The sequence below is a fragment of the Zosterops lateralis genome, assembly GCF_965231275.1.
Source record: "Zosterops lateralis genome assembly, chromosome: 1".
Taxonomy (NCBI): Eukaryota; Metazoa; Chordata; class Aves; order Passeriformes; family Zosteropidae; genus Zosterops; species Zosterops lateralis.
In genome coordinates, this window is record NC_139762.1 from 28,635,921 (window position 1) to 28,654,793 (window position 18,873).

At 35.0% G+C, this 18,873-nt stretch overlaps 1 protein-coding gene across 1 annotated transcript in view; it reads right to left on the minus strand.

Moving 5' to 3' along the window:
• THSD7A (thrombospondin type 1 domain containing 7A) overlaps nucleotides 1-18,873 on the minus strand; it is a 282,091-nt gene that overhangs the window by 183,230 nt on the left and 79,988 nt on the right. The window lies entirely within an intron of this gene.

An 18,873-nucleotide genomic window follows, 5' to 3' on the forward strand; every position in this document is an offset into this window, starting at 1 on the left:
AAAATCACTGTGCTAACTCCTGCTAAAACACTCCAAGATTCAGAATAATCAAGCAGAAAATAATCCTTGTGGATTAAAACAATATATGTTGAATAAAACCATGCAGATTGATTGTTCCTCATGTCTCTTTGACGATTTTGAGCTTCAGCATAGAAGTGGTAGTTAATGCCATTTGAATGATCAAGTTCTGAAACAGCAGAAACTCTGAAGAAAATAGCCTGTATAAATTCACCTAAATATCACATTCTAACAGAACAATATCTACCAATTTTCACTAAAGGTATGTATTTGTGTCTGGTTCTATGAAATATTAACTACTTGTACACAAACTTTATGAAATAACTGAAAAATTAGATGTCTTCTATGAAAATTTGAGACAAGTCTAAATCTAAAACTTTTATTTTGTTCCGTCTAACGCCTATAAACTGACAGCTTGAGTGACACTCTAAAATATTCTATGCTACTGGTTTGCCTTCACCAGACTCACCTACACTGGATGTAGACACTCGGCTACATCATGAACTTTTACCTCTGAAAAAGAGCACTAAAATTAAACAATCTTAAATCAGGCTCTTTGACCTTTTCTGATTATTAGTGTCCACTCAACCTTTTCAGGATGAATGGTAGATACCTTTGTCCAAGACAGTTTATGCAGCAATCACAGTACTTCCTCTAAGTTAGATAAATTGGGTGGTCACTTAACAGGGAGAAAGGCCAACATCAATTGCAGCAAAGGTCACTCAGTTCAGTTATCATGTACTGTATTAAATTGTCATCAGATCTGAACAGCAATTTCATCAATAACCCATCCAGCTAGAATGCCTGTGAATGTTTGAAATCATCCACCCACTCTGTGGGCGACAGAGAACAGTCAGAAAACTCACATGTATCTGTAAGGCAGTGATACAAAAGGCCACAAATAAGCACCTGAAGGGAACAAAGGTTCTCATCCACCAGTTTGGGGCAAAAGAAGATGGAGTAGACACTAATAAGCTAATGATACAATACAGTCCTCTCCGTAGGACTATGAATACTATCCTATCTGCTACTAATTGAGAGTACAAACTCCTTCCTTGAATCTTTGCCGCTCAAGACTTTTTGGGTGTTCTAACAGTCACGGTGGGAATACTCTGCTTTTTCCAGCATTCCAAAGTCCCTGCTTAATTCTGCTGATTCTGCTTTCACCAGCAAAATGCAATAGAAGAAATACTTACTGGAAACTTTAAATAAATAAATACAAATGCTATCCAACCTCTGACAAAGAAAATTACTTTGTTATTTTGATCCAGTTATTAACAAACTTTCATGTGTCAATAAAAAGCCTCCTAGCTTTTCCTCTAACCAAACCTTTACATTGTTGAGAAAATGGTTTTTATCATTATTTCACTATTTTATTTCATTATTTTAATGAAATTAAAATACTTCAGTAACTCTAAAATCCCAATAAATGTGAAGCATTCAAGCATGAAAATTTTATGCAATGTAGGTTTTATACATTGTATGTGTTCATAATACAAGGAAATTTAATACATATAGCCTGACTCCATATAGAAGTTTGGGTTTTGGTTTACTTCTTTTAAAGTGAAACAATTGATTACTTCTATTTGTGCAACTTTGCAAAAAAGTTTATGCATTACAAAAATGCCAGACAATGCCATGCCTTTATTTTGCACATAAAGTTTCAAATTGCTAACTGAAAACAACCTTACTTTTAAGCAATATTCATACTTGGATGTCTTTCATATTTTCAAATAAATCTCAATCTAATTTTCAGACAATCCATCCTGAAAACAAATATGAAAGTGCCTGAGCACTTGCAGATGAAATCTATACAGTCTACTCAGGAATCTGCAAAGTAACAGCTGGTGCTACAGCTGTTGCATTCAATCAGGGAAGACAAGCAATACCATATGGCGTGATTTTCTAATGCAGTTCTGAACACCCAATATCCAAGATACTATACTTAGGGGGAAGAAAGAGGGAGTTGAAATGCAACCATTACTAATAATTAGTCCAATCCATCACAAATAATTACCAAAATGGTTTACCATTAATAATTCCTTACTGAGGGAAGGTTGCCCAAAATAACAAAAAGAAAGTCTCACGTAAACTTTATATTTTTCATTTAAGAATCACTTAATTACTTTTTATTATGTAAAACAGTGTTATTTCTAAATACCAGGAATAAATCTAGAAAGTATCATTTCAGGTTGCACTTTCAAGCAGGGATAGTATCAATAGCTTGAAAGAAAGATAGACTAGTTCAAGAATCAAAATCTATGATGATGAAATTAAGGCTCATACCTGAAGGCATCAAGGTGTCAAAAAGGAAACACACATAAAAATACAGGTTTAATCATGAAAATGCTTGTTTTCTTCCTGCTATCTAGAAACTTTGTTTCTAACAAAGAACAAAATCCAAACTTTTAAAAACCTGTCAGGCAGAAAATTTTCTCTACACTTTTAGAGAAGAAGCTAGTTCTGGTTGACAGAGATATGTATTTATAGAGAACGTGATTTTATCTCTATATTCTGAAATGCAGTTATAACAACCTGTCACCGAATCCACTGAACTAATGGCAGAATACTCTGACACAAAGAGAACATGCTATATGAAAACAACATGCTGAGAAAGTAGTATTAATAGTGCTGTGAGTTTTACTTATATCCAACCATTGTATTGACAGCTTTAACATATGTGCTCCTCAAAAAGAAAAAAAAAGCAAATCTCCACAAATCTCTTTTGCAGTTAAGAACCTGGCATATATATACAAATAATTTTTAAGTCTACTTTTTAAGTATACATTGTCACAAAAGTATACTTTTAAAGTACAATTTTGTGACAATGTAAACTCTTCAAAATTATACTATTAGTTCATTTCAAATGCTCAACGAAAGTTTAACATAATTATTTTTATAATATATTACCTAATATGCAATTATGTTGAAAACCCACAGAAAATAATCTCCTTATTTAATACATTTATTGCAAAATACAAATATCTGTTTCCTTATTTCTGCTCAGATGGTCATCTTTTCTTAAACAGGGTTAATTAGTTGACCTTTCTTTGAAAATTGCAAAGGGCTTTTGTAAAAAGTGGAATAAAATTGTCTTTTTCATACACAAAGATTTTAAAGACATCAAAACTCAAGTACAACAATCCAAAATGTTAGCAGCACTAGCTGCACTTACAGCAACATTTACTGTTCCAAAGAGCATTCTTTATGGCAACTTCACTGAATAAAGTGAATCCATCTGCCCCAGTATTAGTCCATAGCTAAGAATGAAGCAGATATACACCAAACTTTCTGTCTGAGTTTAATGATTGAAGATCTACTCTAAGATCATCTGCTAAATTACAATAATCTGTCAGGATGTCAGAAATCCTGACCCTGAGAAACAGACAACAAAGATCTTTCCACAACAAAAACTGCATAAAGTAATTCTGTGGCATCACTACAATGATAGAGTCATTTCCAAGAGGCTACTTAGAATCACCACACAGTATTTAGCAATATTCTAAAAACACAGAAGCACCAGGTTATACTTGTGAAATATGTTCTTACAGGCACTTGAGTAATAATAAAATAGTCTTTGTATAGTAATATGCAAAGCAGTATGCATAGTAATAAGCAAAGAAACTCTTAATTACGCTAGGCAGAGCATAAGTATTGCATTTCAAAACCCTTATCCAATTTCCTGTTTGTAAACAAACTAAAAAATTATCTTGTTAGTGAGTGTGAATAGTTGTATGGTATTGAAACTGCAGGCAGTCTTAGAGCTAGAAGAATGCTTATACATTTGTATACCCTGCAGTTAAAAGACTGTTTACCTTTCCAAATTCTGTTGAAAACTACATAAGGATATGAAATTGGAAAAGTAAAATCATCTTAATACTTCACAAAAAACAAAGGCTAACCAAAATTATCAAAAAATAATGACTTAATTACTAATTTATCAAAAGGCATTGCACAAGCATGACCTTTAAAATCAAAATGGGTGTTGCTTCTGTGCTGCTGAGATCAATTTCTGTATCTTCACCAGCACTGCGGACTGATGCATTATTATCAAACAGATAAAAGAATGAGTTTGGAATCATACTGAACTGCCTGACTCATAAATGGCTACCATGAAGTATATTTCAATTTGAAAGCTTTTCCATTATGAAGGTTTTAAAACAATTTGTTCTCATTTTGAAACTCTTCTTGAAACCAGTTATTTTTAAACACACATAGCATTCTCTGCTTTGAAAACAGAATAGCTATGAAAAACTTATTTAGACATAAAATCATTGCCAACAGCCAAGCCAAGGGTACTCATTTACCAGATTTAAAAATGATGGGTATCATACTTGAAAAATTTAATTTGCAGAGACTTCCATGTTATCACAAGGAGTAAATTCCTTTTTACCTACACTGCATTGGAATTTGATTTTTTTTCCCTACAAAACCACCTCAGAGGTGGTAAGAGCCACATGAGCAAGTAACATTTTTCTTGGTACAAGCAAAAAGGAGACAGAAATGGGCTGTGCACAGAAATCAGAAGAAATAAATAAGATCTTGAACTATTAACTACGAATGTACAGTAACAATAAGAATTATCAAAAATCTACATTAACGTTCGCCCTCACCTAAAAAATACATCCTTCATTACAACTGAAAAATTAAAGGATGCTAAAATATTTTGTTAATCTAAAACTCATAGATTTGTTTTCTTACCAAGTCTGCTTGATAAAGCTACATTGGCATTATGCTCAGAATAGATTCTAACAGGCATCCATATTTCTGGAAGGATAAGGGAGTAACCTTTTCTAAAACTTATTCCAAACCAAGAGGAAACAAAGTGTCACATAAGTCAATTTCATCTTCTGCTTCCAACTCCTTCTGATCCAAGTATTAGGTATTATTCCTTAACTAAGCCATATAGGCTAAACTACCTAATAGTCAAGAATCTTCTGAAAAGGAACTAAGATCAAAACACACCTCATAGTTTGTTTTTTTTTTTAAGAAGATTTTAGCATGGTTTTTTGAACACAAGACAATTGGCATTGGGCACTTTGAATGGATATTGCTTCAGCAACAACAACTAAGACATATTCCTTTAAATAAAATTGGACAAAAAAAAAGAACGTAAAGTGCATGAGCTTCTGAAAAGTTAGGTGCAATTCCAACAAGAAGAAAGTTTAAGCATGCCTTCATGATGGAGAAAGTCCCATCATGGCGACCTATATTAAAATTTAATGGCTGTAACAAAGGAAGTCTCTGTGTATTGAGCTGCATGAAGAAAGTGATACTACAAAATGTATATTAAAGAAGATGAATTTTTATTAAAAATTTAGAAATCAAAATGCAAAAAAAACCCTCTAGGAATGTCTCATGGAGACTATTTCCTCCTTTACCATCCAATAAAAATGATGAGCACTTGCATTGCTAACTTGAGACATGACATTAAATTCACAAGAGCTAAATGCATATTAGGTTGGACCAAGAAATTTTATCTTCCCAATGGAAAAATCAAACAGATGTACACTGTTATTACAACTGTTTGTTAGCTGAACTAAACTTCCTCCTAGAAAGATTCAAATTTACCTCTGTCTTGACCTGAAAAAAAAAAATCATACAGTTGTTGAATGAAATAAAATTAGGAAAAAAGCAAAAATTCCAGTAAAGAGATGGTATAGATATGTGTCATATTTTGCTTATTAAGCTTACAGGAAAAGTTTCTCATTTTCTTAGGAAGTGAGGAAAGAAGTTGTGATCTCTCAGTGTCATATACTGGATGATATCATGAGCATCACGTGTGACAAGGTGGCTCATAGCCTGGGAAGTAGAGCACAGCAAACCACTGACAGCTTTATCAATTTCCTTATCTGGCATTCCAGGTTATCTTTGAGGCCACAGGCTCTAAAGAACAGCAGCATTCTGAAGCACCAAATGTCTCTATGGAGGGTAGCTGAATGTTAAAATCCAGTTTTGCATTGCCATCATGATGCGCCTGATATTCAGGGCTTGTAACTTCTTCAGATCTAGAATATCATTAACAAAAGCACTCAACTGGTTCGAGCTTTGTCTCCTCATTTCAACTCATCTTTGATAAAAATTTTTAGATGTTGACATCACGAGATAAATAAGTCCATCTTCATGGTTCATCTTTCTCTTTGGGAGTGCATTAACACATGACAAAAAGGATGAACCACTACTTCTTGATGTGGGCAGAGGTGTATGGCAGTAAAAACATTTTTCTTCTCCAGAATACTGAGCAGTTATTGAACAGGCAGCTAAAACAGACCCAGGTCACAGCAACAAACCTCTCATACAGCATCCATTAGCCCACCGAAACAAAAGAAGGGTAGGATAGGGAAATGCTATACAAGTTATGTGAGAAACTGGGATGAGGACCTAAAAACTACAATACGTACCAAAAATAAAAGGAAAGACAACAATCATCAATGATAGATCTGAAAAATTAGTAAAACCTTTGTATTTTACAAAAGCATACTGTTTTTGTAAATGTTTCATGTCTCATTTATCTTCACATAGAGTTCAATATATTTAAGAAAACAATGCATATCATATCAAACTGATGGCAACTCAGATATCAGAGGAAAATGTCCACACTGTAGATTTTTGTCTTTTCTGATTGTGTGTGTTGTTTTATTCATCGTGGTTGTTATGTCAGGTTTTTTATATAAACAGGTTCTTCATGAAAAAACTTCCATGTGCTTCATAACTTTATTTAATAAGTGATTAGGAGTCACCTCAGTGACTGGAAAGTGTATGTATTTGGGCAATGATCACATTTCAGAGGGAATTCTCAGCCTGAGGTTGGAAGTCACATTAAACCAGAGTAACCATTATGCAAATGGCAGATCCTGCGCTGCTTGGCAGAACACTAGTCAGTGGATTTATCAGGAAAGATTAGACTGTTCATGAAGAATAGTTCAGCTAAATCATAGCTGAGGGGCATGACAACTGATAAACACCCTACTTGAGTAATCTAGCCATGAAGGTAATAAGAATTAAAAACAAGATAAAAGCAAACTAGCTATAGTGCAACATACAGAAATAGTGTAGTCTATTACACTAATAGAGTATCAACTGCTTAAAATATTTAAAATAAATGTAAAGCAGAAATTGGGCAAGACACAACAGTTTGGGAAGAAAGAAGAGAGCAGGGGTTAATTATTCAGCCTCATTAAAATTTTCATCAGAAGCAGCAAACTATCATAGCTTGAGCATTTTCTTTTTCATTAGAGTGCTTTTTAATATTGACATCCAACCAACTATGTTCAAACTAATTCCCAGAATTCTGTGAGACTGTAGCTACTTTCAGAAGTTTTTCCACATTAATGAACTGTATTATTTTTTCATTAGAAGCTCCAGTGTGCTCAGAGACATACAAAGTGGAGAACAGAAAACCATCCTGAAAAGAACATATTCTCCAAAAAGTCTTTGACTTTCTTAATGAATTTCTATCTTCAGGGAGCCTTCTTCATCTTTACTTTAAAAATTCAAAACCAAAAGCAGCACTTCCACTTCAAGTGGACTCCTTTATGACCCATTGCAGAAAAACATGTGAGTTCCAGGCACAGGTGAAGTGATAGAACACAAAAGATTTTTCTTAAAATATATATATATATATATGACATGATATCTTTTATGGTCTACACTCCAATTTGTATATTTGGCATTGTTTCATCTTTTTTTTTTTCAGATATGCCTGACTAGATTAAACTACTTTAATAACAATCTGAAGATTTAATAAGCCTTAGCTAATGATATCTTGAGGTTTTTTTACATACTCTCAGTGAAAAAAAACAGTTAACAAAAAGACACTGTATTATCTGATTCATTATACAGAAAGCAGGGCATCTTTTTTATGGCGTCTTAATATAGTTTGCCTTTTCTTTCCAAAATAACTCTCTCTGGTAACGTTTGCATAAAATGTGATGAATGTCTGTCCTAAAGGGAAGAGAAATTGCAACACAGACTTGCATTAGCAACTAATAAAGGCATGAGAAGACTGAAAACTAATTCTTTACTCTTCCTTTCAACATTTTCTCTTTAACTAAATTGCACCTTTTCTTCATCTCACTTTCTCCTTAAACCCATGTTTTGTTAATAAATACCTGCCTCTAGTTGTACCACTCATCACTCTCATGGGATTTTATACAGACTGTATTCCATACATAGAATAATTAATAATGATAAACAGCTTTCTGGATAGCAGTGTGTTACTGTCCAAGAAACAACATACTTAGAAAGACATGGGTGCCTTTAATTTATTGAATCTGCAAATTTACAAGGCACATGCACAACCTTTGCAAAAGATACATAAGTTACTTTATAAGAAAATTAATAAGCATCTTTCTTAAAATGGCTTACACCAAATAACAGCATCTATATATGAACAGTAACAATGTCATGTCCTCTAAGACACAGGTTCACTGGTTTGTCCTTTTCTAGTCTCAAACTAATACTCTTATCAATATGAGAAAATCTATTTCTTAAATGAGAGTGATGAAGACCTTATGTAAGCAACAGATTGTTATTTAGAGAGACTTTTTTGCTGCATGCATAGCAGTAATATTTAGTTCACTGAATTGTCACTCCATTTCTAATCAATTTCCTTTTATATGTGAGGCTTCAGCAAAATACACCTATTTTAAATACCTACTTCTGCATCCAAAAAGTAAAATTTTTACTACCCAATTTTGGCTTCTGTAGACCCTGACCCTTACAGACTACTACTTTCCTGTTAAGAGAGAGCTAAGCAGTATACTGTTCAGAAGAAACTGTGAAGTAATCTAGAAAATTCAGTGATTCCAAGAGGAGATATTCTCTACATCACATCCTCAGAGCAATAAAATTAACTTCTTGCAGAGTTAAGATAAGAAAAAGACAAAGTGATACTATCTCAAAAAACAAGTTGTATTACAGTTACACAACAAACTCACAATTTTAGAGTTACTTTCATCATGTGTAATTGGCAGTACAACTGGTAGAATAGCTCGAATCTGTACTGTGACAAAAGAACCAAGACTCAATTATAATCAGTACATATATTCATCTTCTGAATTTCCTCCATAAAATTTTTAAAGTATATTTACACAGAAGGAGAGAAAATAAAGCACTTATCACTAGTAAATATATAAATACAAATACGTCATGAAATGCACTTGGAGCATTTCAGAGAACTCAGCACAGACCGTAACATTCTCCTGCAGCTCCCTACAAAGACGTGAAGTACAGCACAGAAAATAACCTGAATTTCCTGACTTTATGGTTCAGGTACCTAAACTACTCCCAAAGTGTTGACATTCATATATCAAGTTGAAATACGGAGAGTCACGAGTCATTCATCCATGTCGAGCTAAAGACTACAAATCTTCCTTGCATGCTCTGTCACTTTAGCACTCTTCCTCCTCCTCCCATCATTATCTCCTGCATGGCACCAAGCACATCTTACAGGAACAAGTCAGTCTTTCCAATGCTGCCATCTAGAAAAGAAATGCTGACTGTGAACTTCATTTAGGATTGCAAAAACAAACAAACAAGGAAAAAAAAAAAAAAAGTAGTTTCAATGACAGCCTTCAGAGTATGCCTCTTAAAGACAGTAAGCTCAGCAGCCATGAGGGTGGAATTTCTTAAAAGGAATTAGTGGTATAGAAAATATATTCTTATACCATATCTAGATATGATCACTAATTCAAGTTGTGCTACTGTTCAAGAAGAAGATGACTTAAATAATCAATGCTTTTTTTTTTTTTTTTTTTAAGTAGTTCCATTGGACCCATATAGCATTGTTCAACAGTGCCTTCAGACCATCACATACATGTGACATATGCAAGCACATGCAAGCTCTGTACGGCATGAAAATAACTTCCAGACTGATTCATTAGAAAAGTCATGTTAGTTTAAAATCTATATCTGTTCATACAGGAATTTGTCCCTTCTCTCAGTGCCCTGAGTTTTTCAGCCCTCACAATCCATTTTAAATATTTGATTCCAACAGGAAAAAAAAAAAAAAAAAAAAAAAAAAAAAGAGCTCGTTGCTTACCCCATTCTTTTCATGTTTGAATTCTCCACTCATATTCACTTCTTTCTTCATTTCTCTCAAGTGTCCTGGTCTTCTCCACTACATCCATTTTTGCTTGCATGTGCCACGTACTACTAGTGTCCTAAAGCACTGGTACCTTGTGTTCTGTCTAACAACCATATCAAAAATCTCAAGACTCAAAGTTTCTTCTGTTTTGTTTTTGCACAGACCTACAGAAAACTATATTCATGTAAATGGCACTTCAACAGAAAACCACATTCCCAAATCAAATTGTGTCAGCTCTGCAAACCACGTGCAGAGCTGAGATTGGATTCAAGATCCAGCCTCTTTACTAGCCTGTAATGCAACTTTTGCAAATAAGGTTTATGTTCCCTGTTACAAGATCTAGCAGTTTTATGACTATCTTAATGTTTTTTTTTCCCTTCTTGCTCCACCCGCTTCCTCTAATCCAGGAATTATTTTGACTGAAAACCACACGAAAATTTAATCAAGAAAAAAATTCCTCACAATGCATACTTGATTAAACCACCCAGTAGAACGCTGCAAAACAAGCAAAATTTTACACAACACAAGTGATCATTTGGGATAATCAAGCACGTTCATACAAAATTCAAAACAAGAGTTACGCTACTTGCAAGAAAAAGGGATGACTGTTTCATGTGTGAATGCAGAAATGCTAAGTAACTTTTACAAACATTCCTCTTCTCCCAAAAATGCATTTTGGAACTATCATGCAGAGAATTCACTTCCCAAGGTCTTTTATAATGCCATTTTCCTATGAAAACAGTTCTCTCCTCCAGTATCCACTATTATGGCATCTTGATATCAGCTATTTGAGCTACTTGTGGCACTTGACGTTATTTGGATGTTCTTTTAGAATGTCAATAAATTATCTTTCTATCTTTGTAAACAGAATTTTTAACAAGTCTTAATTATGTTGTTTTGTATAAAGCTGTGGAACATAAGAACACCAGCAAATGAAGTTAATTCAATTACGCCAGGCATTATACAAACACAAGTCATTATAAAACAATCTCTCTCTGTTCTATTCTCTATTTCTCTAAGGGCTTGGTGGTAAAATAGCTATTCCTCAGCACACATAAAGAGAGTTATACTGTTGTTCACTAATAAAAACATTTCATTTGGCATAATACAGGAGGTAGAAAGCAATAATGTCTCTCATTAAGAAATTTCTCATTGGATTAGCAAGTGTCATCAATGTTAAAAATATTTGACTCATTACATTAGAAACCCTTTCCAATTAATACCCTCAAACTCACTTTACACACTGTGAGGAATGGCCACAATCTCTTTCCCCCACAAAATACCTATGGAAATCTCTTACTAGTATTTGGACATTTGAAAGCTTGCTTTCTAGCAACATCATTCACAAGGAATCACACAAGAATCCTCTACTTGAGTCACGCAATAAGACTGCATCTAATGGCACTCCTCCCCTGAATCCATGCAAACATACAAGATTTCCCCCTCTCTAATGAACAGACATGAAATCACCAAAACAATGCTCCCAAAGTACAGAAAGCAATTTTAAAAACCTCCAGCTATTGCTGTCTACTGATGACTTTGAGCAATGTCAGCAGCACCAAATATCACAGTGCTAATTAATGCTGAGAACATGCTGATTGCTACAATAAATGGCTGTTGTATTTTGTTTGAAATCCCAGACACTGATAAGTTTAACACTGTACAGCATTCATGTGAAAATGGTAGGCAATGGGATTTCCTAGGGGAGAACAATTTGTGCTAGCAGTAACAAAAGTGCTTGCATTGACTTTCATTTGACTAAGTTTTAATATCTACATAATACAGTTATTTTAATTGAGATTATTTCGGAAAACTTTTACCCGTTCTCTCTTCTAATTCTTTCATTACTTTAGCAATTCCATTTTCTTTTTTCTGCCTTACTAGCCAGAAACACACATAAGAAGGAAGAATCCATAAATAGAACCTAAGTCAATGCTATTGCTGCCTCCCACTGTAGGCTCTGTCCGCCCATTGCCTTCTCTGAGGTGCAACAAAACCCACCACATCTCAAACCTCTGTTACTGAGAATTTTAACATATCTCTACCCACCAAAGGAGCCCACCACTTTTTTTCAGTTTCACTAGTCTAGGAAAGAGAAATAGAGATTTTGACTGGACACGCATCCAGAAAAGGGGTCTTTCTGCCCTCTTACAAAGAGAGGAGTTGTTTCTGAACAGACCACAGAAGAATAGAAGAAAGAGAAAAAAAAGACATGGGAATCCAGGACATAAACTTCAATTAACAGGATAAATACATGTCTTGTCCTTTACTCCCAAAATTACTTACTCACAATACAAAGTTTAATGCACAATTTAATTTCTACCATAGAAAATTTTAGCTCAAAATATTGATTCTTATTTGGCTTTGATAATACCTTCTATTATGGGAATCGTGTAAAGTCTGGAGTTATTGTGTTAAAAGATACACACTTCTATTATCTGAAGAACTCAGTGGACATGAAGGATAAAAAATGACATCAAGTGAAATAGAGAACTGTAAAGTTAAACAATGATCTATAAGGTATTAAAAAATCTAAATTAATTCAACACTGGATCCCAGTCTGCAGAAAGAAACCCATAGCTTTTGAGGCATTCTCCTGTTCCAGCATCCCTGTTCCAGCTGGGGGATTGAGCTGAACCAGTTAGCAAAAGCACTTCAGGGCACTTGCTAAAAACAGTCCAGACATTCTCTGCTACTAGTACATTATCAACTACCATTTTCAACTTTTCTGACAGCTTCAAAATGCCATCCTCCAAGTGACATCAACCATTACCCCAGCATATAGGGTAGTATAATAACTTGTCTATCGTACCTAGAGGTTTATAATATCAGCCACACTTTTTTCTATTTTCCTACTTCAAATATGGCAAAGTAGCTGCATAAGAAAAATAGTTTCACAGCATAACATTTTTACCCAAACATTTAAATATTTACTTTGATTTTGTTAAATAAGGACAGAATACTAAACAACATTTATAAATAATTTCCTTAAAGCAACCATTTTCTGCATCTCTGCCAAATATTCTGTTGCCAGGCTGCACTAGAAGTCTTCTGCATCAATCAAAGACTTAATACATGCTTTGCAAAATTTCTTTTGAATAAAATATCCGAAAGGATATTTTATAAATGAGGGCAAAGAGCAAGAGTGATGAACATGTCTAATGAAAATGAATATGTCCTTATTCAAGGCCCAGATAGATAAACCCCATTTGACTACATAAAAGTCAGATTTAACTGGGAGACGACAGCAAAGAGTGTGGTTGCTTAGATGCACATAACAGAGTGTAATACAAGTGATAAATCCTAATTAATATGAATTTATGTAGCGTATGTGTAACCAACACTTAATCACATTCTATCCTGGAGAATCATTTATATTTAGCAGTAATGTTTCTTTAGCACATTTTGCTTGAATAATTTTTATTCTTTGAAATGGTGATGAAGTACAGTTTTAATAATATTCCTTTTATCTTGTTCTGTTAACTGAAGACCAGAGAATCAAAAAGATGAATCCCCAAAAACACCTTTTACATTTAATGACAGTTTAAAAATCCTGACAGACCTCTCTCCTCCAGGATGTGCAGGCACCAGCTGAAGTTCACCAAGCCATAACTAGGGCTTTATTTTCCCTTGAAGAGGTCCTCACTGTCCTCTTTCATCATCATATATGAATTCCCTTCCTGACAGTTAGGCCTCAAGATAAAGCATCTTTTTCTCATTTAGCATTTTCCCTAGCATTTAGTCCTCTTCAGATCATTTCTTCATAATCTCTTTAAAATCAGGATTTTCCTAGTTACTGACACAGTAACTAGGAAACTCTGTCTCTAGTCTCAAGGTGCAATTACTGCAAGTCTTTACTCAGGTTTTAAAAACAAACAAGCAAAAAGAAATACTGGAACAAATGGGAGAGTTTCATCTATGTAATGGAACAGCTCCAGCAAACAAAATGACACAGCCCTTGTAAGTGCTTTAATCAGAGGTTTAGTAATTTTTCTCTCTCCTTCTTCCCTTCTGACAATTCCTGTCAGTGTGTATTTAGGTAGATTTTGAAATGCCTGCTGGACTGCCAGTCCTACGGACTGCTGTCCTCCTCAGGCATTAATACGAGATAAGAACAGTAAGTGCAGTGAAAATAGGACAGTCCTAGGGTCATATATAGGGAAAATAAAGACATTTTATTCAGTGATTTTATGGGGTTTAGGCACCAAAGATGTTAGAAGAAGAATTTCAGAACTGTTGAAAATTCCATTTGCAGAACCAAATTATTTTTAAAATAGATTTGGCCCTTAGAATGTAGAACCTGACAGGAATGCAATGGTACAGATGCTGTGTTTGTTCCTCTCTATGGGTAAGAAGAAAACTAAGAGGTTGAAAATCAGAGTATTGAGACCCCAAGTTCATATCAAAAGTGAAGCGTGATTTGGTTACAAGATCCCAAAGTAACACCTTGAAACGGAAAACATTTGCTTAAAGGCTCTGGAACTAGGAGGCCCTTGCATAGTCCCCTTCCAAGGCAATGGAACAAGGATAAATCACATACGAATGCTGTTGCCTCAAAAAGATCAGAAAGTGATTAAGAAGAGCTCTTGCCTGCAGAGTTTGCTACAGCCCTCTGGCCCCAGTGGAAATCACCTGGCCACCTGGTTTCCCTCCAGGCCACCACTACCCCAAAGGTACCTATGATCTTCTGTATGTTGCCTACACACATATTATTACCTTTCCTCTGATTCTTGACTGCATCAAAGGTTGAGCAAGTTATCATCTAAGGACCAATTCTCATGTAGGAGACACAATTAACCAGGAAAATATAGGTACTTAATTGTTCTCTTCAGGAAACAGTGACTTTTTTCTTTTTCCACTTTAATTTTAAAACAGCAGTATTACCCACAGAAAACCTATTTCAAGTTCTACCCTTGTTAAAAAGGAGGGAAAATGTCCAACTGCAACTGTTATATCAAAGACCAAGTCTTGGTATTGACAATTGCAGATATCTTAAATAATTCTGTAGAGATACTATCTGAGATCTGATCAAGTCTTTAAAACAGATAATAATGGAAAAGGCACTGTCTCCTGGATTTTTCTTATGCCTTTTTTTGTTCCAGAGATATTAATCCAATGCAACATCTTCCACTTCAAAGGTGTAATGTGCACTGCTTCAAGCTGTTGGAAGATGCAATTTTAATGTGATTGAACCTTGCTGATTTTACGCATTCTCCAGTAATTAATCAACATACTATATACACACACACACACACACACATATATCTTAGTAACTGTAGGCAGGCAGTACACCCAACACTGACAGCACATCACAGATCAGCACACAAATTCATTTAACAAAAATATATGAAGGAGAGGGTAGAAAGAAGTAAAATAGACTTCTGATGGAGCAAGAAACACCTAAGCTTAGTCAGTTGTGTAAAGGAATATATCCTGCAAGATGAAATGACAGACTAAGAAAAATATGCATCTTTATGTAAAGTGAAAAAAGTGAAAACATTATGGGTGCCTTCTTTTAGGAATCAGCAGTCATCACATTGTTGACTGCAAAACTTACAGATACATCAACATCTCATCCCATGGTGGGCAGTATCATGACATTATAAAGTATCTTTGAATAGGAAAATCACGGAATGGGTCAGGCTGAAAAGGACAAGAGTGGGTGGTCTGATCCCACCTGACCCAACCTCCCTGCCTAAACAGGGTCATCCCAGAGCACATGGGACAGGATTTCATCCAGACAGTTCTTGAATATCTTCACAGCTGTCTGGACAACCTGTTCCAGTGTGCAGTCACCTGCACAGTAAAGAAATTCCTCCTCGTATTCAGAGGGAACTCCCTGTGCACCAGTTTCTGCCCATTGCCTCTGTTTTATTGCTTGGCAGCACTGAGAAGAGCTTGGCTCCATTCTTGACAACTCCCCTTCAGAATAAAGGCAATAATATCTAGCAAAATTATAAAGTAAGTCATAAAAGTTAAGATAGAATTAAAATGGCATTTAAGAAACTCACAGAAGTTCAATGTACCAGTGTAGAACCTGAAGCAAACAACGGCTCATTGCAAATGAAATCATTTAAATCAGAGAAAGTAAATTACTCATTATCAAAACATGTCATTAAGCATCTTTTCAACATAGATAGTTCAACACTTGGCAGTGTGTGTCAGCCTTACACTAATATAATCACCAATCTCCAGTACCACAACTTCTCTTCCATGAGTTGCTAAAAGCTGCTGTTGTCTGGCTTAGATTATCAAGCAGATACACACCATGACTCAACTCTGGAAATCCTGCTGTTTCGTCACTTTGCTTTAGTTTATGTTAAAAAACCAAGATGGCTTTCACAGTGACCACACAAAATTAACTAACTGTGTATTTGTAACTAAATAATGTATACAGTAGGCCTGCACAGGATGGAATGAGAAAGTTTGGTGAGAAACCTAGTTTAATCACTTTTAGCTACTTAAATGCCATTCAAAATTCTGAAGGCCCATTAAACACACCAGAACACCGAATACCCATTCTCTCAGGAGATCAAAAAAAGTAACAAACCCCAAAACTTCAAAGCAGTTTCAGCTGGAGAAGTAAAAATAACTCATCGATTGAGCCCATATCACAGGATGGGTGGATATTAGAGGGGACCTCTGGAGATAGCTTTTAACTCAACCTCCTTGCTCAAATCAGATTATTCACAACATTGTATATGCTGAATCAAAGATAACTAAACCCCCAAATGGTTAAGCTGAGTATTGCAATAACGTCAGATTTTTATGGTAATAGACAGGAGGATGGTAGTAAACAGGAAATCAGGTCCCCTGAGAACTTTTCATGGACTGAAAGCAAACACTTGAAATTTGAATTAGAACACCTCTTTCCGACAAAACAAAAAATCCCCCTTCAAACCTCATAAACTAAACAAAAGGAAACTATTGTTCCATAAAACAAACCATGCCTCAACTCAAACCTCAAAATCATTGCAGATTATTGTGAAAGGGCATCCTTAAGAAAACATAATGCAATAAAGCAGTAGAGAAGACACAGGGTAGCATACACCAAGACATTATTTCAAGAACCTTTAGAAATAAAAACAAGACAGATGCAAGTCATGAACAGCACTTACAAAAGCTGATGACAGACTAAATTCAATACAGAAATAGCATGGCTCTCAAATAATGGACATAAGAGGTCCCAAAAGGCATATAATCAAGCTGATTGCCTTGACAAAGTCTTAGCCACACATTCCCCTGACCTCTCTCATTCACAGGAGAAGGAAAATATAATCTGAAATGCATGAGCTCAGTACTGTTCAGTTTTGTTTTTCTCTCTGATACTTTAGCTGAACTCTGTACATCCCACACTACATGTCACTTCAGACCACTGACCAGCAATTCTTCCAGTTCACTTTCTAGATCCTCCCACAACTGGAGGAGGGAAAACAAAAGAATTCAATACACAGCAAAGAGCGCAAAAATTTAATTTGGAGCCAAACACAGATGCAGTGTCTTATTCACTGCATCTTGTCATTCATGAAAAGAGCCACTCTTGGTTTTCATTACTTGTTTTTCATCATGTTTTCATCTCATCACTGATGTTATGGCTGCAATTTTTGCAGGTAAAACAGATGAGAGAGACATCACAGAAGGAAAGATGAAGGGAAGAACTAGCTCTTCATCAGGCAAAGTAATTGGATCATACCTGTTCTACATGAAAGTTTCTTAAGAGCAGTCCTTGCCAGGAAGGGAGAAAGGGAGAGAAGACAAAAGCCAACACAGTTTCCTTCTTGCTGAACTGACATGACTTCAGAGCACGTGTACTATGTGCAAAGTAAGTGGAGTTAAGTTCATAGCAAACTCAACTACACGTGTTCTTAAGTAGTAGTTCTCTAGAATTATTATTCTCCTCAAACTACATTACTATTTTAACATTTTAAAATACAATCCATTACACTGTTAAATGGAGACATAATAAAATGCTGGAGAGTTTATTCTGCTGATGCCTAGCAACTTAGGGTAAATGTGAAATGCTTTATGAAAATGTTATATTACTACTGTGCCTTTGCATAAACCTGTGCATGTATATCATCTTTTTTTAAGTGTGTGTTGAACACTTACAGATCTGTAATGGAACTGTAAACTGTTTTCAATTTGTCAATGGTTTAAAAGGAAAAAAAGGTCACTGTCATTGTATAACTCGTCTTGCAGTCAGAAGTGAAAGTTGCAAAGGATTTTCCCCTCTTCAGATTTCTCTTTCTAGTGTTATTGGAAAGCTTGTCTTCTTGTTTAAATGAATTTCCTTTTAATCTCCTCTCTGAGCTGCTGGATAGATGGAGCCTCTTAAAAAATTCAGGATATCACTGTAATTGTAAATTGATCTGCTTCTGTGGCAGAAGGCTGTATCCCTCCATCCAGGAAAGAGACTGTTTTCTCAAAGTTGTTTTTCACACAAATGATTAATTTGCAATTTCTCTTATTATTGCATTGTCCTTTAAGGAAAAAAATAACTTTTTTAAGCAAATCTACTACTTTTTGGATTGTTTTATTCCTGGCAACATACAGGAAAGGAAGATAACTGCCAAAGCCAATGTGAAATATTTCCCTGTCAGAAATTTTTTAATTTCCTAAACAAGAATTTGATTCTACTTACATAGGAACTAAAACTGTATCAAAACAACAAAAATGCACATATTCATCACTGCTTAAGTCCTGAATTAATGTAATATATTAATAGACACAGGAAAATTCCCCACTGATTTTTAATGCAGAGTTAAGGT